The sequence below is a fragment of the Hemicordylus capensis genome, chromosome 4 (genome assembly GCF_027244095.1).
Source record: "Hemicordylus capensis ecotype Gifberg chromosome 4, rHemCap1.1.pri, whole genome shotgun sequence".
Taxonomy (NCBI): Eukaryota; Metazoa; Chordata; class Lepidosauria; order Squamata; family Cordylidae; genus Hemicordylus; species Hemicordylus capensis.
Window position 1 is genome coordinate 171359561 of NC_069660.1, and position 27754 is coordinate 171387314.

The window sequence follows — 27754 nt, forward strand, 5'->3', positions numbered from 1 at the left end:
AAGTTTGTAGTAAAGCCTCCCCATAAACTCGCGGTAAAACCTGCTGTGAGTAAAAGTCCCTGGTAGCTTAAGATAAACCACTCTGTTTCAGCCTCATCTGTTGTATGGGGATAATCTTCCTTACACAGTCGTATAAGATCTTCCTTACACAGTCGTATATTAGATGTTTGAACACTCTAAAGTACTATATAAATGCTATTAAAAATAGGACTTTTAATTACTTTAATCTGACTTTGAATGTGCACATGTCACTTCTGAAATTAGCCAACCCAAGCACAGTTCTAAAATGTTTAGCAAAACAAATATTTGATTATAGCTGGACCATTAAGGCTGAAAAGTGTAGGTGTAGATAACACAAAAGAAAGAAATGAAAGATTGGAATGATGGCTAATCTACTCACTTTATTTTCACAACACTGTTATCAGCATCAGCGGTCATTTTAAAACAGCCTCATATTTTGGAGGAAATTAAAAGTAGACTTTGACTCCTATCTGTGCAAAAAAAAAAAATCATAGCTGTAGGATCATAATAATAATAAAACTCTTGTCTTTGTTCACAGCATCTGTTGGCTTTTAGTTTGGCAGCACTATGACTATGCATTTGTTTGGGGGCCAGTTTAGCCCTGACAGCAGCAGCCACATGTCTGCCTTATTCACATACAAAATGGAGGGTGTCTCGTTTTAACATCAAAAGGAGCACAAATGTGAGGGGAGCTGAATCCCCCCCCCACTCCCCATGATCAGCCACCCATGAATTCCTCCCCTCCCCTCCCCCATACTACCACCCAAACATCTTTTTCACCAAGCCTGGCACCAATATCAGAAGGAAATAAGCATGGTTTGGTGGAGACAAAAGTGTCTGGGGTGAGGAACCACAAGAAGAAAAGATGAGGGAGAGGGAGGGTTCAGGCTTCCCTTACCGTTTATTAAAAGCAGATTAACATTAATCTACTGCTAACATTAAAAGCAGATATGTGCTGATATGTGAACTGGGCAGACACATGATCAAATAAACATGATTGTCTTGTCATTTAATTGACCTTTTGTCTAGGCTTGTGGTTATTTCTTGTATATATATTTTTCTTTATTTGATTTATATACCACCCCTCCAAAAATGGCTCAGGGCGTTTTACAATTTATGTTGACAGAAAGGTGAGGCAGTGAGTTGAGTCCAAAGAAGTAAAGTGTTGTTTGGTCAAGTATCCAGTAGATACTAATAGCAATAGCAATAGCACTTACATTTATATACCGCTTTATAGCCAGAGCTCTCTAAGCGGTTTACAATGATTTAGCATATTGCCCCCCCAACATTCTGGGTACTCATTTTACCGACCTCGGAAGGATGGAAGGCTGAGTCAACCTTGAGCCCCTGGTCAGGATCGAACTTGTAACCTTCTGGTTACAGGGCGGCAGTTTTACCACTGCGCCACCAGGGGCTCATGAATGGTTTGTCCTCATAAATATTTAATACCAATTTTGTAGACTGTGGTGTTTTGGGTTAATCCATTCCTTGATCCAGGCCAGCTTTTGAATAGGGCTTTAGTTACTTATATTCCAGCCCGGGAGTAGAGGCAGGGCTGACAAACAACCAGCAGCAAGAGCACTGAAAAACAGTCTGCATTTGCCTATCTGTACATAATATCTGTTTCATTAAACTATTAATATTCCTGATTCCACTCCATTGCCTTGTCTTGCATACCACAATTCTTTCCCCTTGGATTATACAACTACTATAGATAAATTCAGCCTTCCAACTGGTGAGTAAATAAAGAATTAGCACCGAGAAAGAAAGTTGACATGCACTACTGACATCACCAAGCAGAGAGGAGAATTCCATTAAGCCCTCTCCTGTAAGGATTCAAACTATCATCAGGCCAGCTGTCTGTGAGAAGCACGGTGTGCCAGGAAATTGGCTGGGGCTGGGGTGGGGCTATTTTGGGAAATGCCTGATCTTTGCCCTGTTGCAGCATCATTGGAGTGCTATGAGTTGAGCTATTCTCAATTCATCTGATTGATTGATTGATTGATTTTTGTGCCTATATGCAGAACTTTGCATTTGTCTCTGCTGGATTTCATTTTGTTAGTGACAGCCCAGTTTTCCATTCTATTGAGGCCATTTTGCATTTCATTCCTGAGTTCTGAGGTGTTAGCTCTCCCAGTTCTGCATTATTTACAAACTACAAAGAGCACCTGCACCTCTAGTTCTGCCCCTCCCCACTGCTACCGTTTCTTCCCCCGCCTGCTGCTACCATTTTCTTCCCCCACCCACCTGGCCACCCACTGCCGCGGATTTCTCCTCCCACCCCTCGCCATCTTTCCCGCCTCTCCTGCAAGCCTGTTCACTGGCACCACCGCTTTCCTCTCCCCCTGCCAGCAGCTCGCTCGTGAACTCTTGCGAGAGCTGCCATGCATGGGATTAGTGACCGGTACACCTTAGAGAAATATATATAGATAGATTTTATGAAGATTCCCTCCAAAAAGCCCTATGCCTCCCCACTCAAAACCTCCCTCCAGTGTGATGAGCCACAGATGAGCACTCTTTCAGTACACTTTTCAAAGCAGTTGTGAATCCACCTGATGGTATTATCATCTAGTCCACAACAGACCAGTTTGGTAACCAAAATATCATGGGGAACATTGTCAAAAATGTTACTGAAATCAAGATAATTTATGCCCGCAGCATGCCCACAAAGCACAAAGATAGTAGTCCAATCATAAAAATAGAAAAGATTACTGCATTGATAACAATATGAGTACAGATAAACTGTTATTCTCTGTTCTGATATCTTCCCTGATTCCGAAGTCAGACTGATCAGTCTATAGTTTCCCAGATCCTTCTCCTCCCCACCTTTTTAAAGATGGGGATATTAATTTGTCTTCAGTCTTGTGACACCTCATCCACTCCAAAATTTCTCAAAGAGGATAGAAAGAGATTCTGAGAGTACATCAGTCAGTTATTTTAGTACTCTATGTAGTTCATCTGGTCTTGACACCTTGCTTTTTTTGTCTGTTCACTATATTTCTAAACCACTTTTGTAAAAACAATTGTATACAAAGCAGTTTACATAAAGCAGAACACAATATCAAGAAATCAAATATAAGAAAAAGTTACCAACAAACAAATACAACAGAATACAAGTAATTCTAAGTAGAACTGATTGAGCCTGCTTTCCACTTCCTTAAACATGATGACTCTTGCCAAGGACCCCCTCTCATGTGCTGAGGATTGGGTTTATATCCAACTATCAGCACATAAGGTACAAAGGGGTGCTGCCTATAGTGCCTGCTATCTTGAACCAACTTGGCTGATAGGCAAAAACAAGGTTCCTCTAGGACCCCCTCCCATGTGCTGCAAATTAGGTTTGTAATGGCTGTAAATGCAAATGATACTAGAGGACATACACATAGTGATCTCATAAATCTTCTTTCCTTCAGAAAGTCCATTAAAAATGGTATAAAGCCTGCTTAAAATATTAATTGCCGTTAAAAGCCAATTGAAAAGAGATGAATTTTGTGGGCAGTTAATGATTACCAACTTGGGAGCCTGTTGGAGCTCCTTGGGTAGAGAATTCCATAAATACAGTGCCATGACTGAGAAGGCCCTGTCCCTGGTCCCGACAAGTCAAAGCTGTGTTGGCATACAGGCCAGACTGCAGGGCCAGCTGTTCAAACCTAAGAGACAGGCAGATACATATTGGGGAAGGCAGTCTTTCAGTAACTCAGTTCTAAGTTGTGTAGGGCTTTAATGGTAACAATCAGCATCTTGAATTGGACTTGAACACATTTAAGACAGCTAGGCATTTCCTGACCAACTCCTTATCAAGCCTGAACTGTAATCCAGCTACTCATCATTCATGACCTGTCCCTTTCATTTCTCATACATGTTGCTTTTTAAAAAATCATCTCATTAGAAATCTTTTTGTGTAGCCAAATTGTCTATTTTAGGTGTCTCTCATTGGAACTGTTTGCTACTGTATCTATAGTAATTCCCTAAGGAACACCCATCCTTATTAGGCTCATTTTCCCATTAGTCATGGGATCCCACTTGTTGTTGAGTTTGTAAAAATCAGCTTTCCTGAAATCCATGGTACATGTTTGAATACAATCACCTTTAACTGTCCATTAGATCAAGAGTTTCAGCATTAACCACCACTTCCCCCAACGTTCCAGCCAATCTCATTGACCAACTCTTCCAGGTTGTTAGCATTGAGTCAAGGATTCCCCTTGTGCCTTCCTCCACCTTCTAAAAGAAGAAGTTGTCAGGAAGGCATGTCAGGAATTCATTGGTAATTTGATGCTTAGTGGAGTTTGTCTCTCAACAGCTATCAGGGTAGCTGAAACCCCCCATTACTTCTCATCCTTGCTTCCTTGAAATATCTATAATTTGTTTCAGGAATGGAGGCTGCTCAGCAGCAGCAGCACATGGTAGATTGCTGCTATGGAATCTGGTATGTGCAACACTGATGTGCACTGAAGTATACTATTCTGTGAGTATGTATAGAATTAGAGCAGGAGGTTAGAGATGGACTTGGGAACCCAGTCAAGTGAAGTGCATTTTGCTGCTGCAAGCATCAGCAATATTCAGTCAGTGTAAACCACTTGTGTTACAGAGATGCCTTTAACCTCTGTGTGCTCCATGGAAGAGTGGATCCCCAGAGTTATACCTGGCCTTTGAAATCCAGCACCTGTCAGTTGAGATTAGATTTGCTTCTCTTCATGTCTAGCAGCTATTTTAATGGAAAGGCATGTAGGTGCTCTAAAGAACGCTCAGTTTTAAAAGAAAACAATTCTTTTGGCTATTGCAATAAGGGAATCTGAACAAAAAAAATCATGGCTAAAGCCAAGGAAGAGAATTCAAAAGCTCATTTTATGCAGATGACGTTGTGATGACTGTGATTAAGACTGGTGATTCCTTGAGGGTTTATTGGAAATTAATTAGTGTTCATATTGAAATCTCTGAATACAAGGTTGGCAAGACTGCACTGGAACTTTTGGGTCTTAATTTAACTAAAGCTGAGAAAAAATTGCTAGGAGAATTAGTAGAAACATCTTGCAAAACAACACCAGTGAGATACTTGGGAATAAAAATGACAACAGATAATGAGGATTCTTTTAAACTGAACTGCTCATGGGAAAAGAAAGTCATCAGAGATACAAGGAAGGTCATACATGAAAATCAATCAATCTCTTTATTTCGGTCAGCGACCAGCATAAGATTAAAACAAATGTAAAAGAGAGGACAATCAAACTTCTATTGCAAACAGTAACACCAGATAAATTTTAAAAAGTCCTCCTCAGCATAGATCAGGATACTAAAAATACTACTAAAATAATTGGAGATAAAAGAGGCAGCAGTATTTCCTACTTATGAGGCTATTACACAAAATCAAAACTCAACCAATTGCCTTCTCGACTCCTAAATCTGAGGGGGGTTAAACAATTCAGGAGCTCTGAAAAATATTGTCATTAAATTTACAGCTGATATACAGGTGATACCAGTACCTGCGTGCCCACCTGCAGCTAGCTACATTATGGCTACAAGTTGCTCTGGCCTTAGATCCATCGCCTATTTTCCCATTACTAAGTTCTTCCGCAAACGAAGGGCTGCACTGCGAAATTTAGCTACCTGTCTGGTAGCGCAGGAATTGCTTCCTTCCAACAGCCTGTCAGTCATCTGAGGAGAATCAAGACCTGGGCATTTAGCTATCAAAGGGTAAACAAGATCCCGGCGCAGGTCTCTATAGAACAAACATTCCAATAGCACATGGGTGACTGTTTCCACTTGACCCTCACTACATGGGCAGAGCCTCTCCCCATAGGGAATCCCTCTATATCGGCCCTCTAAGAGGGCTGAAGGCAGGGCATTGCATCTTGCCAGGGTAAAAACTCTTCTAAGAGGGGGCACCTCCAAGACAGTGAGGTAGGATGCTGGGGCCAAACTATATCTGACTGAATCCTGGCTCTGAAAGTCAGGTACCCTTGCTGTATCTGTTTGTCTCTCGATATCCTCAATTCTCTGTTTGATGAGTTTCCTAGCTGTCTCCAAACTTTGCGTAAGCAGGGCAGACTGATCGAGGCCCAAAGTGGTCATCTTTTGGTTCAGAGCACACTTCCAGGGCGACTGATAAGAATCCTCTAATACTAAGCGGCTCAGCCCTGTGTCCGAGGAAAAAACTCTCAGCCAGTAAAACAGCGCCATTTGCCAACATCTGGCCTCAACTTTGATGAGGCCCGCCTCCAATCTGAGCCTCGCATTAGAGATACACTTGGGTGTCTGAAATACTGCTCTCAAGAACTTAGACTGCACCACTTCTAAGGGGGACAGATCTGGGTAAGGACCCAATTGGGCACCATACAATAACTGTGCCAATGATTTCACTTGAAAAAGTTTTAAGGCTGCGGGGATAAAAAACCCTCCCCTGGTTCTATAGAACCGCAAAATAGCTCAGGCGCTGTTTTGGGCAGCCTGGGCCACGTGAGAGGCATGGGCCCGTCTTGATCCCGATGAGTGAACTGCTACCCCCAAGTATACAAAATTTTGGACCTGCTCTATCCTTTGTCCATCGATTTTCCATACCCGTCTCTTGGGTCTCCTAGCAAAGGAGAGAACCTTTGTTTTCTGGTAGTTAATACTCAGCCGTTCTCTCTTACAATAAACAGCCAGTGCCCCCAAGGCCCTCCTTAGACCGACTGGGGTTCTGGCCAGAATGGCCGCATCGTCTGCATACAGCAACACCGAGATACTTCTTCCAGCTAGCTTGGGGGGATGGAAATCGCAGCTATCTAGATGGGTCACCATATCATTAACGAAAAAGTTAAACAGCAAGGGCACCAGCACACATCATTGACGGACCCCCTTTCCAATTGGAATAGCTCTGGTTAATCCTCCCTGTGGATTACACCTAACCCTCATGGTTGGCGATATGTGTAGGGCTCTAATTAGAGCTAAGAGTCGCCGATCAATGGAGGAAGCTCTCAATTTATCCCAGAGCCTATCCCGTGGGATTGAGTCAAAGGCAAACCTAAGATCTACAAAGGCAACATGCAAGGACTGAGCATATTTCTGTGCTAGATGGTGCAGAACAAAACAATGGTCAACAGTAGACCTCCCTTCTCTGAACCCCGCTTGCTCTTCTGCAAGAATGTTATCCTGGTCCATCCAATCCCTCAGCTTCCCATAGAGGTGTTTAGCGTAAAGTTTGCTAACTGTACTCAGAAGGCTGATCGGCCTATAGTTGCCTGGCTCACTTCTGCACCCCTTCTTATAGATAGGTACAATGATGGACAGGCCCCAATCTTTCGGTATGCACCCTGAGCTATCAATGGCAGTAAACAACGATGCGAGCACCGGCGCCCACCAGTCCACATTGGACAAAACCAACTCCGGTGGAACCAGGTCAGCGCTGGGGGCCTTGCCAGGCTTCAGTTGGCGTATTAGGTCAGCAACTTCTGCTGTGGTAACGGGCGGCCAGTCAGGTAATGGCTCCTCATTGAATGTAAAGGGGCCTGGCAAAGTCCCTTCCTCCCAGTACAACTTTCAAAAGTGCCTCTCCCAAAGCTCCGGATGGATGTGGGCATCGGGCGTCAGATGTCTTCCGAGCGGAATCCCTGCCACTGTTCTCCAGAAAAGGGACTGTTGTCTTGATCGGATTGAATACAATAACAGATCCCAAGAGGATTTCATATAGACCCTCTTTTTCTGTCTGATCAGCTGTTTATATTGCTTTTTCTGTAACATTAGTTCTTGGGCTGATGTTGAAGTGGGATCTACCTTGTAAGCTTGGAATCTGCCCAAAAGAAGATGTCTACTCTCCACACAATCTTGGTCAAACCATGGCTTGGAAGGTCTCCACTGTCCATTGGAGGGTTCATGCTGTTTAGAAATAAGATGTTTTTGCAATTCCAAGGTGATGGAGTTGTAGACTTGTAAGAGTTGAACCGGGTCCAAGGAATCAAGCATATCTTGGCTCAGCTTCTGTAGATGATGCGACTGGAGAAGAGTGGAGATTTTATCAGCCAAACTCTGGGACCATCTGACACGACAGCAGTTATCCTCTGTCTTCATAGAAGGCACTGACTCGTACTGTTTAGGGCCCAGGGGGATTTGCAACAGCAGAGTAACTGGGTGGTGGTCACTTTCCACTTGTGGGACCACCTCCAGACTTGGGGAGTACTGGGCCAGGCACCTCGAAATAATAAAATAGTCAATGGCACTCGCTCTCCTCCCCGCCCAAAATGTCAACTCTGCCGGGTGGTCGTTGTCCCCTGAGCCATTTAAAACAAATAAATCTAAGCCATAGGTCATTTGGGCCAAACAATAACCACCCAAATTTGAGGTGTTGTCCTTAGAGAGGCACATGTACGGAAGCACTTACTCTTCCCAAATAGGGGGACTTCTCTTATATCGGGCATAAAGTAATTCATCACTGGGGCCCATTCTTGCGTTAAAGTCACCTCCCAGAATTATACTTGCATTGGGAAATTCCTCTGTGAGGGCAACGATGTACCCTTCCAGCTTCCCCCAAATTTCCTTAATTTCCTGGGCCCTGCATTTCGGGGGGAGATATACGTTGACTATCAGCACTGCAGTCTGATTGTGAACAACTTCCACAGTCAGTGCTATGTTATCCAAAGAAGAGACCCATTTTGATAATGCCCATAACTTAGTTGAGATAAAAGTCCCGAGGCCCCCACTGGGTCTGCCCTTTTTCTTACTCTTAACGGCCTGTAGGGAAAATACATAAAATCCGTTAAGTATCAGATCAGAGAGTGCCCAGGTTTCTTGCATCAATATGATGTCAAATCTGTCCAAAAGGCTCAAACATGAGGGGTCCTTGGATCTAGCATCCCATCCCCCCACATTCCAGGACACTAGAGCAAGCCCATGCTGATCTGCCTCCCTTCAATGGCTGAATGGAGCCTCTCTACCCCTGGGAGTTTCCTGGGCCAATATTTCTTGACCTGTTTCCAGGGAGGAGTTCTCTTGCGTTTCCTTCAGAGCCATTGGATTAGGATCTGTGTGAGAAGCTAGAATTTGTAATGGAGCAGTAAGAGTGTTCGGGTTCATCATATCAGCTTGGGTTTCAGAGGTGATGCTTTTAGTTGGAAAATCTGGAGTTTTAAAGCAGTCTTGGCCTGACTTCAGAAGTGGCATAGCAACTGCAAAGTGGGGGTCAGCCAACAAATTAAACCACCGATCTTTCTTAGGGGGAGTTTCCAGCTGGTTAAATACCTCTGCAAGGTGTACCAAAAGTGGAAGGTCCGTCTTGATTAATTCCAGCTCATGTTGCAAGTCAGCCCCCTTCTGGCCCTGTGAGGAAGGCATATGATCACTAGTCATAACTGGTGAGGAAGAAAGAAAGTCTGCCTTGTTATCTGTCGGCTCCTCGGACTGTCTCCAGATAGGCTGGTTACTTGCATCGGACGGCTCTTCTATCATTGAAGAGATGCTAATTACCGAAGGGTTCAACTCGTCGATTGTAACGTTGATTCCCTCTGTAAACTGCATGAAGAGGGAGTTAACTGAGTGAGATTCCATGGGCGAAAGTAATTCAGACACATTAGGTTCAGTCTCGGCACGTTTACGGTGCCCTCGTTCACCCGGCTGCTCTGGTATTTTCCTGGGAGATTTTAAAATTAGGGGCTCCAAGATGGTGTTGGCAAAACAACGATTAGGGAATATCTCAAAACCTTCAATCCAGGATTTTCTTTGGAAAATCCTATTTGGGATCCGGGAAGAATAGAAATCCAGCATGAACCTACTTTGGAAATGGTTAGATGGTAGCCTCTCAAATCGTTTGAGGTCTACATCTCTCAGGCTGCAATTCAGGAGCTGACTTAGTGAGGATCTAATAGCATAGAAATTATACCACTTGTAGTTTACCCTATTCAGGTATACTACAAGAGAAATACGGTGTGGTTGTAATATTCTATTAACTAAGCTTCTACCTCCTGGAATCACATGGGAATTGTGGTAGGTCTGATAAATGCCACAGCCACAGCCATGCTTCTTCTCCCCACTAATATCATTATCAGACCTCTCCCTCTTAGTCTGGCCTTTAGACAGATCATGCAGAAGAGTCTTAACAATGTCCACCTTCCTCTCTAGTAATGAGAGTCTATCAAACACAGCTTTGAGCGTTTCCGCTACCAGTCGACAAGATGATAGTTCTGAAGGCTGCTGAGGCTGAGGCTTTTGGGGTATCTTAATTTTGGGGGCTGATAGTTTACCCATCCCCTCATTGTTGTTAGAATTCTGAGAGGTATGGGAAGTTGCTTGAAGAGATCTCCATTCCCTCCCTTTAGCATTGGGTGTGGGCTGCTCTGTTGAAGTTAATAGGTCATTCCCTAAGCATAACAGCTTCTGGGAGGCTCCGTTTCTCTCCGTGGTATGCCTAAGCTGTATAAGATCTAGCTCTGGTGCACCTGAGATTTGCGTGTGACCCTGCACCACCAAGTTAGAAGATAGAGAGCCTGAGTCCAAAGAACTTACAGTGTCTGCAGTTGGCAAGTAATGACAAATTGAAGCTTGCTTGCTTGCTTGCTTGCTTTGAAACTTGCTTTGCACGTTTGTTGGGCTCCGTGGTTGAATTGCATGGGCTGTTTCTTGACCGCTTTCTTCCCACTGTAACCAGCTAAAGTCTAACTCAGACTGAGTCAGCAAACATAGAAAGCAGACGGGAGCTTCGGACTTGTATCTCCTACTCCAAGTGCCGACCTTGAAATACCTTGCTGACAGGTTCAATGTTAGCAGTAAAAAGGAACGAAGGGCAGAGGAGAGAAAAAACAAAGCCTCAGAACAGAAGATTCTGAGGGGATAGTGAGTCCCCTTGGAAAATGCCTCTTCTAATGCTAACCTGTCCAAGTGTCTCGCCATTGATTGTTAACTGTGTACGCCACATGCTCATTGCTTTTTTTATAAATATCTGAATGTTTTTGCTGACACCAGTTGTTTCTAAACATTTTAGTATCCATGTGTGAGGCAATGAATCGAAGGCTTTCTTGTAGTCAATCCATGCAACACTTAGATTGGTTTTTCTTCTCTTGCAATTTTCTAAAATCATTTTGTCAATCAGCAGCTGGTCTTTTGTGCCTCTGGTGTTCGGGCAATTTCCTTTCTGTTCGACTGGAAGCTGTTTGTTAGTTAATAAGTGTTGCATCACTTCATCTGCTATTATTCCAGTTAATAATTTGAACATGGTTGGCAGACAGGTTATCTGTCTATAATTACTTGGAACTGCACCTTTTGCTGGGTCTTTCATGATGAGATGAGTTTTCCCAGTTGTTAGACATTGTTCAATATCACCTCCTTGAAAAATGTGATTGAACTGTTTTGATAGTTGTTTATGAAGGCTTGTTAGGTGTTTAAGCCGAAAGCCATGCAGTTCATCGTCGCCTGGCACAGTCCAATTTTTAATTTTCTTTGCTCTTTCACTTATTAATTCTGGTATTATTATTAGATCTTGCATTTGTTGGTGACATTTTTTGACCTCTTTCATCCAGCCTGCTTTTTTATTATAATCTATTGGGTTGTTGTTGTTGTTGTTGTTGTTGTTGTTGTTGTTGTTGTTGTTGTTATTATTATTATTATGTTTTAATATTAAAATTCATTTTGGGCAAACAAATATCCAAATCTAAGATTACTCTGAATTTAAGATGACTCCCCTAAAAAAAGGTTGTGTTGATCAAAAAGTAAAAGGACCCTGAATTTAAGAGAACCCTCTTAAAAAAGGAAATCTTATACTGGACACACACACACACAGAGATTATTGTAAAAAATCTTTATTGCATATTGATTTGAACCAAATTTGCTACAGCTGTAGGGACTCATAGGACATACTCAGTGGTGTAGTTTGTGATGATGTTATCCACCCTGATTCAAGAGGGCGGAAACATAAACATTTGAGGCACAAGTGGGCTGATCTGTGGACCGTCTATGCATTTTGAACCAAATTTTGATACAGGTGTAGTGAGTGACACACAGGGAGACCTCAACAGCATAGTTTGTGATGAAGTCATCCACCCTAATTCAAGATGGCAGGCGCATAACTATTTGAGGCACAAGTGGGCTGATGTGGACTGTCTAACAGATTTGAACAGTTGTAGTGAGTGACACATAGGGACACCTCCAAGGTGTAGTTTGTGGTGATGTCATCCATTACAATCCAAGATGGTGGACACATGAACATTTGAGGTAACAGTCAGCTAACTTGTGAACTGCCTAACCGATTTGGACCAAATTTAGTCCAGTTGTAGGGATAGTGAAAGTAAAGTAGTCAGACTAGTTCTTACCAGAACTTCTCTTTAAAAAAGAAAAAAAGAGCTACTATAGATTCAGTGAATAAACCACCTTTGAGAGGCACTCTAAAGACAGCCACCTTGTACTTTCATGGTATTAGGGGACAGGGCAGGAAATACTGCAGAGAAGAGAGAACAGAGCATGGGGAGGAGAGATCAAATCTAATTGTCCCTTTTTAGACAAAATAAAATGAAGTCATCTGAGTTTGAAAAGGTCCACCATCCTCCTTGTCTGTACAAGAATATCTGCTGTGGACAATGTGCACCATACTTCCACCCCCACAGTCCCTGGTAATGCCTGAGGAGCGCAAGAGCTGCTCTCGTGCTGGAATCTCCAAGGGTGGAAGAGAGTGGAAGTGCCCCCACTCACTCACTCTCTCTCTCTCTCTCTCTCTCACACACACACACCACCCCGGTGCAAATTCATATTGGCCCCACCCCTCCTGCAGCATCTTCAAGCATGTTTCCTCACCTCTAGACTCATCTTGCTCAGCCCAGCCCTCCCTCTTGCCCTCCATGGGGCACAGCCAGTTCCTCCATCCCTGTCTGCACATTGCACGCATCCACCCCTGCTGCCTGCACTCTCTCAGACCCCAGACCATTGAGGCTAGCCAGATTACAAAGGGTGGGGAAGGCTGAGGAGGAGAGGATAACACAACTTGTTGCTAGCGACTGAGGTTTACTTCTGAGTAAGCAGCTGCAGAGCTTGGTGAAAGCACGGGGCAGGGCGAGAGCCTAGTGGGTTTACTTTTGAGTAAGCACAGCCTTCAGAGCTTGGTGAAAGTGTGTTTTTGCCAAGCTCTGCAACTGTTTACACAGAAGTAAATCCCACTTGGAACTTCTTTTCTATGAAGTATCTCTGTAACTGTAACTTTAAATATACATTAAACTTTTTCTCTGTGGAAATCAATGGATTTGATTTGATAGCTTTTTAGTTTTGATCTGACCCTTCAAATCCAAGACCTTCCACATGCAAACCTGGTCTCCTCTTTGTTTACACAGGAGTAAACAAAGTATCCTACTGAGTGCAATACTTACTCCAAAGTAGGTATGCCTATGAGTCTCTCCCAATTTCCGGCTCTACTGCCACACGGCAAGGAGGAGCTAGCAGGGCCTGAGAAGAATGCCTGCTCAGGCCGGAGGAATGATATTCAAGCATGTGTGCACACTCACTCTCCAGGACTCAGGGGAATGGCAAGGAGGAGCATTGGTTCTGAGGGACTGCATCCGCTTGCACTCAGACTCTCAGAGCAACTCTTGATCACAGCTGGCTGCCCCAGCAGGGATTCCTGGTCTGCACATTTAAGATGACCCCCCCACACACATTCTAAAATGCAGGAAAACCTCATCCTGGGTTCAGTAAATACAGTATCTGAGAACTGCAAAACATGTTTTGCAGAGGCCTAGGGGGAAAGGAGATATTGGTCTACCATGCACTACCAATTTTTAATTTATATGCCAACTAGTTATAGTTGGCATATAAATAATAGTGCATAGCTAGTTCCCAATATAAAATCTGAATTTTCTTATTTGCTCTCAGCTCCCTGCTCTTATCCCAGCCTTCTATCCACTCTCTTTCTCTAAACCTGACCCCATAAATCTTTCCCAGCCCACATTCCCCATATTTTATGTGTACATAAGATAGAGCTTTCACACCTTCCTCGTGTCCCAGGATTATTTTATATAGCCCTCTCCTAATGGTTTTCATTCAGACCTAGTGAAGTTACTTCATGAAAAAGTAGATGTGGAGATGTTCAGAGTCATTCCAATGTGTGCTTTTTAATGGCTGCAATTCTGAGAGACACTGTTGTTTTGTTTAAAAAAGCAAATCAGGGGACCTTTAGCTCCCAACCCCTAATGCCCTGTGACGAGACTCAGATGCATGCCCATAGATGCATACTGTTAGATTTGGTCCCTACTTGCCCGCGTAGTAAGACATTCCAGGGGTGAAGCACTACTTGAATTCTACTACTATGTCAGTTTTCAAATTCTGGCTTCCTTTGGAAGACAGGTCATTGGGGACTTACAGCACCAATGCAGTTAATTTGAGAAGTTCTGTGAGGTTGCTCTCTCAGTGCACTGATACATCCTTGTACATCTACCAGGACATGGCACAATGCATCCTTGTGCATGTACAGCCACGACATGTACCATTTTAGTATGTGAAGCAGAAGATGACACTAACACAGTGACAGGCAAGTGCAAAGACTGCCTTCTCACCTTATGCCAATAGTGTGGCATGTGTGCCACGCTGCAGCTCCACCTTCCTAGTCTGTCACCTATTTTGAGAGAGAGATTGCTGATGTGCCAGAAGGAACAGCACTGCAATGGCCCCCACACCATCAGCATAACATAAAAAATGGGTCTGAGAGGCCATGAGGCTAGGGAAGGTAGAGAGACAGCATGATACGGGAACTTATGCTAATTGTCTTAAAATTGGTGCAGGGAAGAAGGTTGTAACACTCCTTATGCTCTCTCCCTTATAGCAGCGTAAAGCCCAGAAGTGGCTAAAAGCAATACTCCCATCTCCCCATGTCCTCTGCAACATATGGAAGTCGGATAAATGATACTGTCACACTTGGAATATTGGACACAATTCTTGTTTCTGGATCCCAAAAAGGATATTGTAGCACCAAGAAAGATGGAGAAAAGAGCAACCAAAATGATCAAGATGCAGGCCTGCTCAACTTAGGCCCCCCAGCTGGTTTTGGACTACAAATCCCATGATCCACAGACACAGTGGCCAATAGCCAGAGATTATGGGAGTTGTAGGCCAACATCTGCAGGAGGGCCAAAGTTGAGCAGCCCTGAATGAGGATGAAACACCTTCCCATCAATGTAGGCTAAAAGCATCTGGAGCTTTTTAGTTGAGAAATGTGACTAATGGGGGACATGATAGGTAGTTATAAAAGTATGCATGTGGAAAAAAGTGGCTGGAGAGTCATTTTCCTCCCACGTCCATATCATTGTAGTGCTGAATCCCCAATTATATTAATTGGCTGTAGATTTCAGATAGACCATTAAAAAGAGTCCTCCTTCACACAACATATAATTAACTTATGGAATTCAGTGCCACAAGATGTGGTGATGGTCACTGGCCCAGATAGCTTTAAAAGGGGGTTTAGACAAATGCATGGAGGATAGGCCATCAACAGCCATGGTAGCTAAATAGAACTTGTATGATCAGAGACAGTGTACTACTTCAGAGACTTTACCAGTCCCTGGGGATGGAGCCATTGCTCAGTGGCAGAGCATCTGCTCTGCATGCAGAATGTCCCAGGTTCAATCCCTAGCATCTTCAAAGAGGGCTGGGAAAGACACCTGTCTAAATACTTGGGGAGCTGCTGCCAGTCAGTGTAGATAATACTGAGCTAGACGGACCAACAGTGCAAGGCAGCTTCCTATGCTGCAGTTGCTGGTGGGCAAGCAAGAGGGGAGAGCTGCTGCTTCATGCCCTGCTTGTGGGCTTCCATGATAGTGGACTAGGTAGATCATGGACCTGATCCAGCAAGGCTCTTCTTATGTCATATTTCACTCTGACGTTAGCAGGAGGGAATCCAAGCAGGCTCCAGTTTTTACAACACATTTGTCATGGATTATGAATCCTCCAACAGAAAGGAAAAGAGGCAGCACCAAGGACTCCAAAGAACCATGGAAAAAAGAGGCAACGTCTCAGATGGCTGCTCTAAATAATGGAAAACGATTGTCGTGTGTAATGTGGCCAATGGATTTCAATTTATATTTTCTTTGGAGACAAGAAAATATTATACTGTGTTGTTTCCCTGTTTTGTTACATCGGTTTACTTAATGTTTTTGGGCTCATGGGAGAAGAAGGGTACTTGCAATCCTCAAACCACTGCTCTGAGGGTAATCTAATTATTATACATAAAACTGCTTCAGAATACAAAGTCAGATGTCTTTAGATTAACTACTTGAGCTGCTACAAATGTTCCAGAGGCTGTAATTCTATGCAAACAGATTTAGGAATAAACCTTACTGAACTTAGTTGGTCTTACATTCAAGTAAGCATGCACTGGATTGGGCTGTAGATCCTCTAGGGCAGTGGTTCCTAACCTGGGGGCCTCCAGATGTTGCTAAACTATGACTCGCATCAGCCCCAGCTACAATTTTCCATCAGCTGGGAATAATGGGAATTGTAGTTCAGCAACATCTGGAGGCCCCCAGGTTGGGAACCACTGCTCTAGAGTGAAGCTTCTACAGTACAGCTGATCTACATTGTAGGGTTGTTGCTTTTTTAAGGATGAGTTTAGGTGATGCTGAAGGGATGGACAAGCTCTTCTTGACTCAATTCAGAATCAGCTTGGCATTTATGAGCCTTTATGGTAAGCATTCAGAAGAAATTTGCCTATTTAACAACAGTTTCCTCCCAGTTCCTAATATTAGCTTTTGTGCACTGATGCTGCTGCATGCATGCACATTACTGTATTCCCTCCTAGGAATTTGGTTTCACCTGTCTTGCACCTACCCACAGTACCAGCCATGGCAGAGAGCTGTTTGGAAATGCAATCTCTCCAAGCAAAGACACACACACAGACACACACCAAAGGGTCTTAGCGCTGAATGAAGGGCAACCCCATAAAACTTTGCAATGAACAATCACAAGAGTTGACCCAAACAAAATGCTGCTTGCTCAGATAGTCTGGTCACATCATCCATAGCCATCAATAAGTGTTTCACGAAGAGTAAGCTGACTTTGGTTGGCTGGTCTCTCCAGAATGCTAGCCACAAATGTGCAGAATCTAATGTAACATTCAGTCATTCAAAAACTCTCATCTTTTGTTTAAGATGAGAGTTGATGCTTCCCATTTTCACTTGTGCTCTAAAAAGCATGGAAATTGCAAGTTACAGTGCCCATCTTAACTTCTGTGCCATTTAAGCTGTAAAGTCTTTAAACAGTCTCATATATGATGTTGGCGTTACAAATGAGGCTCCATGCAGACACACTTTGCCTCGGTCTTTCAGCTGGACATTGGACTGCACAGGGATTCATCCATGTAGAAATTTAATAGGTGCAGCTTCCCCAATAATTTCCTCAATATGCCCCGATGTATTTCTGCCTCTAAAAAGCACATGATCATTATTATTAAGAAAATAGTAGAATGATCTTGTAAGTCCTCAAACCACACAACAGCACATCCAAATGTTGAATGCCAAAAATGCTGTAATCCCTTCAACTAAAGTCATAAAGTGGATTCAGTAACAGTGGCAGTGTGATCCTACCTTGTGATTGCTACAGCAGTGAATGAAGACACAAGAAGCATAATTTGTGTTCACTTCAAATTTGTATTTCTTTTCTTTTTAAAATCACACAAATAAGAATGGTCAGTTAAAAAAAGCAACAACTGCTTTAGACATAGTGTCCAGAATTAAGGATTGCCTTCCCAGAAATTTCCCACAAGTCTCGCCTTCCTGCTTGATTCAGATCCCTTCATGATGGTGTTGAGAGCAGATCTTCACTGTTGTCTCCTGAAATAGTGACTGTATAATGGCTTATCAACAGGCCTTAAGTCAGGCTGCTATCTCGGCCTCCTAAAACCTTCAGATCCTCGATATTTTGGATATATGATAACACATACTCTGCTTTATGGATCCCTAGTCAACAGCCCCCAACTTCTTCGCTGCCAGTCTGTGTAGACAATACTGAGCTAGATGGACTCAGTAGAAGGCAGCTTCTTATGTTCTTGAAACTCCAACTCTGCTAAAGATTGGAAACCTATGAGTCTTCTTGTTGTTTTTCCTTCCTTCACTCAGGACACACAGGTCTTAAGTAGGGATGTGTCTTAAGTAGGCTCACCTCGAAGGTTTGCCCTCGACTAGCTCAAACCAGAGGGGAGCTGGTCCAAGGGCGAGCTGAGCCAAGCCCGGCTCGAAAATCCACCTTGAGAGCCAGCTCAGTGGCTCAACAGCCAAGGATTCCCTTTACAAGTCAAAGGCTAAATGCCATGGGTGGGGGTGCAGTCAGGGAAAAGGCTCCTTGAAGTTTTAATTACCTTTTAAAACAAGCCGCAAATGAGGATGGCTTCCTTCCACCACCACTATCCTCCTCTCCTGGCCTCCCAAATGACAGGCCAGCCACTCTACAGCCCGTTTCTGCAGTGTGTGCAAAGGTCCTAAACGGGCCACAGTGTGGCCAGTGGGGGTGGAAGGAGCCCCTGCCTCTGCCACCACCATCCCCGCCAGCGGAGATTGGTTGATGGATGGATGGATTGATTGATTACATTTCTATACCGCCCCAAACTCACCTCTCTAAGGTTTATTTTTAAGGTAAATAAAACCTTAAGGAACCTCCCTCCCACACACACATCTAACCCTTTACTTGTACAGGGGAATCCTTGCCAGATTCCCCTGTACAAATATCCCCATCTAGCCCCTCGATTCACCTTGCGAGGCGGCTCGTCGGTCAGGCTCAAATCCAGGGATGGCTCTGAGGGAACAAACAAGGCGGAAACGGTGTCAATGCAGGACCTCCTGAACATCAGAAGGGTGCGTTTATTTATAGAGTACAAAAGAGGTGGTGCAAATGTATAGGGAGAGAGCGTGGAAAGAACGGATTGGTTCTATTTTGCCGTAAGTATGGGAGGAGTGCTTATCAGGGTGCGACCGCCACATTCCAGTATGGTATGCCAGTCCTGGGTGGGGTGTTTACCCTTATCAGCCTACATCTCCCCCTTTTCTGTTTTCACACGGTGATATGCATAATAAAGCTCTCGGCGTGTAGGAGTGTGGGGTCGGAGAAGGGTAAAAAAGGAGGGGACACATTGTATACAGCAACATAACAGAACCCCGACACTCAATACACCGACGATAGTCAGGAGGACATAGCGAAGCCAAGGGAGGCCAGGCAACCAGTCCCAAAGCCAGGCGAAGGGATTCTGGGCGCCTGCCACATTATTTGTGATCAGGGATTGCAGATGAGCGAGCTCATCTTCAATTTTGCGGTTTAAATCATGGTAGTGTACCTGACAGCCGGAGGAGCCTACAACAGAGCAGAATCCTCCACTCTTAGCTAAAAGAAAGTCTACTGCAAATCGAAGCTGCATTTGATCTTGGTGGAGGCCAGCTAGTTCCTCCTGGACGTCGCGAGCTATGCGTCCAGTAGCATTGATGGTTTTTTCTAAGCGGCACGTGAGACCAATAATGGACCGCCGGTTTTCCTGCGCTATGATTCCTGGATAGGAGCCAAGAGTCAGAAATCCAGTAAACAAACCTGCTAAGGCCCGCCCTCCCGAAGAGCCCTCAGAGAGTTGAGGTCCCACAATGACCTCATCTTGGCACTGCGGCCCCATGGCCTCCCTACGGGCTCGTTGCGGGCTGGGACGGGTTGCTGCCGGTGTCACAACTTGCACCGGAAGCGTTAGGTAGCCCACTGCCGCGCACAGGTATTGGACGGGATGATAATTTGTGGCAGTGGAGTTAAAAAAGAACCATAAGTTGGGGTCCTTGATTTGCCATCCATTGCAGATGGAGCCCCCAGAGAGGCCAGTCAAGTTGGGTGTGAACATGGGGAAGGCGGTGTAAAGATCATCTAAAGAGCCATTCAAAGCTGTAACATTAAACACGTAAGAATTATTATACGTTCCATACAGATAAAACCGATCAGTACATCCCGAGTAGTTGCCTGCACCTTTTCTCCAATAGCCCACCTTTTTATGACCTTTCCACTTGTTATCCCAAGTGCCAGAATTATGGCAACAGAAGCAAAGGCCTGGGAGCGCGCGACGATACCGTAAAAGACGGAACGTCGTTGCATTCAATTCACCTGGGGGGTCGGAAAATAGCATGGACCGATTAAGGTTCTGCAACTGGCCTACAATTACTTCCGGGCTATTGATGGGGGTGGGCAAAAAGGACAGGTGGGACACAGATAAAGGGTGCTCATATATCAGGGAGACATTGGTTCCATGGGTGTGAAACATATAATACGCGTGACGGACCCACATGTTGGGGTGTGAAAGAGAAGCCAAGGGCAAAGCTTCAGTAGGTACATAAAAAAGGCAGAAGAAATAACAAAACAGAATAAGGCAAGAATTTGCATTCAGGGCTGCAAACACGGCTGCCAGAAAGTTCTCAGGGGTCTTTTCTTTTTCCTCCTGCTCCAGGAGCACGGTCGCCTGCGCTGCCAGATTCTTCACCATTCCCCAGGTCACTGGTGGGTTGTTCTTCCTGTTGCTGCCTCGTTGTTGGGGCTGTGCCGGGAAGCTCTCCTTCAGGTGGAGGCCAAAGTTCAGGATCGGGTTGGACAGACCTTGATGCCATGACATCCTGGGTTGGTCGAACACAGCGGGCAGGTACCCACAACGGGCCTGTTGGGAGATCCACAGCAGCATAACCCCGGCCCCAAGTGATCAGGGGAACAGGACCTTTCCACTGCGGGTCCGGCAGGCACTTGTAACGCACCAAGGGCCGGGGGGACGGCTCGGTGGTGCGAAAGTGTTTTTGTACGCGGGATAAATAATGAGAATCAGAGAAAATAAGGTTTAAGTGATTAATAGTAAATAGAACAGATGCAAGCAGTTGCTCCCTGTCCGGCAAGGACAGGGGACTTCCCCCTTTCCTGTCTTGTCGAACCAAAGCAGCCTTCAAAGTGCGGTTGGCCCGTTCGACGATAGCTTGGCCCGTTGAATTGTAAGGTATGCCGAAAGTATGACGGATGTCCCAACGCTCACAGAAGGAAGCAAAGGCCGAGGAACAGTAGGCAGGGCCATTATCAGTTTTTAAAGCAGACGGCTGTCCCATGACTGCAAAGCAGCGGACAAGGTGATTGCAGACATGGCGAGTTTTTTCGCCCTTCTGCGGGGTGGCCCAAATGTACCCTGAGTAAGTATCGTGAAGCCAGCGCCAGGGAGCGAATGGGGGCCACTGCGCTACATCCATCTGCCACAACGCATTGGCTCCCAACCCCCTGGGATTTACCCCTGTGGACGGATAAGAGGCTTGGCCTGAACATTGGGGGCACTGTTGAATAATGGCCTGGGCGTCTGTGAGGGGAATAGAGAACCTATGGGCGAGGCTGCGGGCAGATTGATGGTGCATGGCATGACTTTGCGCTGGGGAGACTGGAAAGGCGCGTAATAGCTGATCAGCTTTTGCATTTCCCTCTGCCAGCGAGCCTGGAAAGGGTTGATGGCTGCGAATATGGGCGGCAAAGAGAAGCGTTCGGTGCTGCGCCAGCAGACGTTGCAATGCAATAAACAAACCAAGAAGGTCCCTGTCTAGATTGTGAGAGACATAACTTCCTTCAAGTACAGTGAGGACATTATAAACGTACAAGCTGTCAATGTGATTAAATTAAAACTAGAGTCTGCAAACACTGTGCAAGCCAGGACTACCGCAGCAAGCTCTGCACGTTGCGGAGATGTTTGTGGGGTAGTATATCGGGCTTTCCATTCGCCGTCCACCTGCCAAGTCATCACACCTCTGGTAGGTGACCCATCAGTAAAGACAGTGGGCGCCCCTTGGAGGGGGGCTGGGCTTAGGCAAGTGCCGAGTCTAATAGGCAAATGGGGGAGAAGTTGCAACCGTACATCCTTGGGAAGGTGGTATACAACCTCTCCAGTAAAATCAGCTAACACGAGTTGCAAGGCTAAGGAAGAACGGAAACCAGACTCCCAGTCACTTTGGGGGATGGGTATGTGGAGTCGAATAGGATCCATGCCAAAAAGGGCCAAGCAACGATCGCGCCCTTTGCGGAGGATCAAAGCTAGCATAGCCAATTGAGTCAAGACAGTGGTTTTTGGCGTATGTGCAAGGTGGAGCCACTCCAAAATCTGCACCTCCGACAAGGAGACTTGAGCGATTGCTCCGGTGAACTGAGGTCGGGTTGCTACGATTAGAAGTGCAGGGGGCATATTTTCTATTGCACGATCTACCCAACGCTCTTTTAGGGCGATATTCACCTTCTTAATCACTTCTAACTGAGGCTGAGATAATGTAATGAGGTCAGCCGGTTGTCAGCCTTGCTTAAGGGCCTCAAAAAGCAGGTGGAGGTCATCAGTTGTCAATTTATAGTATGGCCGTGCCCAATTAAGGGTCCCTAAGATTTGTTGTAAGTGTACATAAGTCAGCTTTGGTGGCAAAATAATTTCGGGTAGTTGGGGCATGGCGTAGGCGCTCATCAAACAGTGGCCAAGATACAAAAAGGGCTCGGAGAGCTGGATTTTTTCAGGTGCAATTATTAACCCAAACTCTCTCAGGGACTGAGTTAGAATAGGTAACCAATTAAGAGGTAATCTAGGCCCCGAAACCAAGATATCATCTATGTAATGAATAACTAGGAGGGTCGGATAACGCTTACGAAACTCCGATAATGCTTGATGCACGTAAAGCTGACACAGCGTAGGGGAGTTCAATATGCCTTGGGGCAATACCGACCAATGATACCTTTGTGTGGGCTGGGCATTATTCAGAACTGGTACCGTGAATGCAAACTTTTTCTTATCTTGAGGTTGAAGGGGAATAGTGTAAAAACAGTCTTTCAAATCTACGATGGCGACCTGGTAACCCGCAGGTATTAAGTTAGGATTAGGTAGTCCACATTGCAAGGGGCCCATGGGTTCAATAATTTTATTTACTTCCCTCAAATCATGTAAGAGTCGCCATTTCCCTGATTTTTTCTTTATCACAAAAACAGGGGTATTGTAAGGGCTAGAGGAAAATTCCAAGTGTCCAGCTTGCACCTGCTCCTTTACCAGGTGCAGCAGAGCCTCTAATTTGTCTTTTGGCAAAGGCCATTGCTCTACCCAAATGGGTTCTTCAGTTTTCCAGGTGAGGGCCAATGCTCGGTGCGGGGAAGCTACTCCCGCATGTTGATCCGAGTTCCCAGCTGTTGCAGGAGGTCGCGTCCCCATAGGTTAAAAGGGAGCGGTATTATGACCGGTTGAAAGTGAGCTATAACTGGACCGGCTTGACTTGCTCTCACCGCCAACCACTCAGTGCTCTGGCTAGAAGATTGTTCCCCACCCACTCCCCAAATAGAGGGGGTGGGCTCCTTAGGCCACTGAGACAGCCATTCCTTTACCGTAAGTGTCCAACAACCCTTCTAGGCAGTGCCCATGAATCCAAAACTTACGAGTTGGCTTTCCACTGGCAATGTTCGTCTGGACCAGCGCAACCTGTGGGGATAACATAGAGGCCTTAGGCCCCACTGGGGTGAGGTTCCGTACACTTAGGCAATGAGCCCACGAATCTCCCTGCTTAAGGGTCAGGGGCATGTGCCCCCAAACCTGAAGCATGATAGATGTCTGGGGAATGTAGTCAAGCAATTCCGGGACCACAAAAATCCCTTGGGGGCTCGCTGCTTGCGTTGGTAAAATAAGCAGTGGCTCAGGACCCTCAAAGGGAGTCGCTGGCAATGTGGGAACAAGTATAACTTCCCCTGGGAACACTGAGGTGGCATTCTTTTGAAGCACAAGCGCGACAGCACATCCGGGTGTCAGCAATGATTCCTCTTTCTTTATTCCAGGGCCCGAGGAAGGCCTGCTCCCCGATTTCCCGGGGAGGTCTCTGTTCCTACAGGGTTAGTACGGCATTGGTTAGCCCAATGGTAGCCCTTACTACATCTGGGACACTTCTTCGAGGGGCGACCAGCATTCTTCTGGTTCGATCCAGATTTATGTGCTCCTCCGCCTGGCGCTCGGCATGCAGCATGGAAGTGGCCAGGCTTCTGGCAGTTGTAGCAGTTCCCCGTGGGCTTATTGGATTGTTTCAAAGCCATAGCTAGCAGGCCCATATCGTACGATTTTGAGCCAATTTCAGCACAAGCCTGAATCATGTCCGCCAGGGAATAAGTCTGACGGTGGATAACTCCCTGCAAGGCCTTTTTGCTGTCCGTGTTGGCATTCTCAAATGCCAATTTTTGCAGCAGCTCTCCCTGAGCCTCTACATTGTCCAACTGCCGAGCGATCACAACCTTCAGACGGTCCACAAAGCTTGTGTACGGCTCTGAGGGTCCTTGCTTGATTACTGCAAAGGAGCAAGCCGGGGTGCCAGCCGAGGGCACCCTGCGGAGCGCTCGGAGGACACACATTCCAACCGCCTTAATGTCTCCATCAGGCAACTGGCATTGCATGGCCAGAGGCTCGAACTGCCCAGAGCCATAAACCTGCTCTGCTGTAATCTGCGCTGTGGCGCCCAAATGGGCTGCCTGCTGGTATTCGCTATCCCACACCACATACTGTGAAGGCGTTAAAATCATACGAAACAACGCCTTCCAGTCGTGCGGGGTCATGAGGTATCCATTGTTAAGACCTTCCAAAATGCCCTGGACAAAGGTAGACTGGAGTCCTGAGTCCTTCACGGCTCGATTTAACTCCCGGAGGACTGAATACGGAAGTGGTTCCCAGTCCACTTGGGCGTTTCCTTGGCCGTCTACCAGACCTCGCGTCACTGGGAATAGAGCTGGGTTCTCTCCAGCCCATTCTTCCCCATCTACCAGGATTTGTCCGGACTTTTTGGCATGATGGAGTCCCTCCATAACAACCCCTCGAAAGCCCAGATTCTCCTTAAGAGCCCTGGCGTTCGGGGGCCCCGAGGCCGTCGGCGTGACGGCGGGCAGCAACACAGGGTACGGAGGGGGCGCGGCATCCACAACTTCAGATTTCAGGAGCACAGGCTCCCCACCGAAAAAAGCCGCGACTGCTTCCAGCACCTTTCTGCTGAGCAGGAGGTGCTGGATCGGAGCTCGTGGCTCCGCCTGCAGCTCGGTCCCTATCTTTCTCCAATGTTCTGCTTTCAATGTCCCTTTGTACGGATACCAAGGGCATTGACAATCGACCTCCCGTAAGAGATCAGCGAGATCGTGCACAGGCACCACCTCCCCGGAATGTTGCCAGATAATTTTTTGCAATTCTTCTGCATGCTGTTTCTGATCAACAGAAAGACTAGAGCCCATACTTACGAGGGAGCCGAAGCTGAGTGCACTAAGAAGACTGTTCCAGTCACGTAAGCAGGGTGCTGAGGGATCTGGATCACGTCGGGGTCACCAGATGAGGGAACAAACAAGGCGGAAACGGTGTCAATGCAGGACCTCCTGAACATCAGAAGGGTGCGTTTATTTATAGAGTACAAAAGAGGTGGTGCAAATGTATAGGGAGAGAGCGTGGAAAGAGCGGATTGGTTCTATTTTGCCCTAAGTATGGGAGGAGTGCTTATCAGGGTGCAACCGCCACATTCCAGTATGGTATGCCAGTCCTGGGTGGGGTGTTTACCCTTATCAGCCTACATGGCTCGAATCCAGTCCAGATTCAAGCCGAACTGGGCAGCCATCTGGCTCACACATGCCCAGTCCCCTAGTCTTAAGCAGGCCCTGGAAAGGTGAAAAAAGGGGCTGCTCAAGTTCTCTCAGCCCAGAGCTGACCCCTCAGGCACTGATAATGTGAGCTCCTCAGGCCTTAGTTCTTTTTCTTCTTTTAATAAAGTTGGGTTCTGTTTTAGTAACACTTTTGTTTATTTATCATCATCATCATCATCATCATCATCATCATCATCATCATCATCATCATCATTTGTGTTTGTCTCTTTTTCTCCTATCCAGAAACTAGTACATTTTAAAAGCAACAGGCAACATAGCCTCTAAGCATGGGCAGAGTACATTTCTACTCTTCAAGCCACAGGTTTCCACTTAATGATTGATATGAGTAAAATTACGCAAAAAAGTCAAATTGAAATTAAAAAGGTAGGCATTGCCTAACTTGTCTTTTTAATTTTAACAGAATTACTTTGAATAATTTCCTTGTGTCAGCCTCTCTTTTTCTTGCTGTATTATTTACAAAGTGGGAGAGGGGGATGTTATTGGCATTCTTATTCTAAATATACTATGCCCTCTGGGAAGCTGTGGTTAATGTCAGATTCTGTGAGCCCAGTCTGTGTGCTGGTTGGGGCGGTGGTAGAGCTGGTGGGCTTATATTACAGGATTGTTCAGTGCTTCTCACACACATTTTCTAAAGGATATTTCCAGTATTCTTCCCTAAACACCATTTTTTCAGGGATTGTTCAGTGATTTCCTCTTTATAGGCAAGTCCCATTTTGTTCAACAGAGCTTATTTCAAAGCAAGTGTGCACATAGAATTACAGGATCAGTCATTAGAACGCTGTTTGAAAGGGGATTCAGCCCAGCTTCCTCTTTCCCAAAGTGCTCAGCCAGATAAATGCAGGAAGCTCCACACACTATCCCCACCCACTGCCAACAGTCTAGTATTCTGGTGTAGACTGCCCTGCCCTTGAACATGGAGGTTCTTCTTCAGAGCCACGTTGTCTATGAATACTTCCGCATTATGGGCAAGTGAAGCCTCCATATTCACAGGCAGTTCGGTTCAAGTAGAGTTTGCACCACCAAGGGGTCAGCTAGTTTGTTAGTGGTAGGCAGACATAATTCTTGGGATTCTGTTCCTTGCAGAATCCCAAGGAACAGTTCTTTCCTTTGAATCCTGTGGGATTCAAAGAAGAATCCCACTTCTTTGGAGCTTCCTAACCTTGGTTGCAATCCTACACATCTTTACTCAGAAGTAAGCCCCAGAGAAATCCATGGACTTTTATTCAGTACGTTTTTCTATTCTATGCTTGCTGGGGGGCGGGGGGAAGCGGGCACACATTCTTGCCAGGATGAGCAGAGTCCTTCGGGTCTAAGGACTCTGCTGGTCCTGAGTCCATGTGTATTTACTCAGAAGTATGCCCTCCTGAAATCAATAACCTTACTTCTCTGTAACTTATTCCAAGGTTTGCTGAAGGGCTTTGCTTCCCTTTTGCTGAGGGAAAGAGAAAAGAGGCAGAAGAAAACAAAAGCCCATAAAAGGAAGGGGAGGGGGGAGGAATGGTTGTTTAACCATACACGTGCCAGAGTGCTCATAGACACTCCTTATCAGGTTCTATTTTCAGAACCAGGAAGTAACTCTCCAGAACCTGCCAGGACTGGAGGAGGAGGAGGAGGACGACAACAACAACAACAACAACAACGACTCAGGTGACCAACTAACCTCCTCCCCTGGCTGTTCCTGAGGCTGGCCTTTTCTGTGCTTACCCAGTCATTCTGGAGTTCAAGAAGGGCCAGGAGCCCACCTCACCGCTGGAGGTTTGACACTGCTGTTATGTAGGGATGTATGCAAACAGACTGACTGGCCGTTTGGTGGCAAGGGGAAGGGCTAGGAGGGTGCTCTTCTCCTCACCCCCCACCACATTTCCCCCTCTGGAACTCTCACCAAAATCACTGGCACAGGGTGGCAGCCTACCTCCTTGCCGCCCTGGTCAGTGTGCTCGTGCATCGGGTACATCCCATTTTGGCAAGAGCACCAGTGGTGGGAATGGGGGGGTGGGGCTTAAGAGCACCATCCCAGTCCCTTGAAGGTAAACCACCACCACCCTGAACTGGTCTGAGCACCAGACCTCTGATCCGGTTTGAGCACATCCCTACTGTTATGGAGACCCTGGAACACTTATTACTCAAA

At 45.8% G+C, this 27754-nt stretch overlaps 1 long non-coding RNA gene across 1 annotated transcript in view; it reads left to right on the forward strand.

Annotated features, from left to right (window-relative positions):
* LOC128322159 (uncharacterized) overlaps positions 1-27388 on the forward strand; it is a 29938-nt gene extending 2550 nt beyond the window's left edge. The window contains exons 2-4 of the long non-coding RNA XR_008305566.1: positions 25191-25359; positions 25849-25989; positions 27176-27388. This is a non-coding gene — a long non-coding RNA (uncharacterized LOC128322159). The remainder of the gene's footprint in view (positions 1-25190; positions 25360-25848; positions 25990-27175) is intronic.
* The last annotated feature ends 366 nt before the right edge of the window (positions 27389-27754 follow it).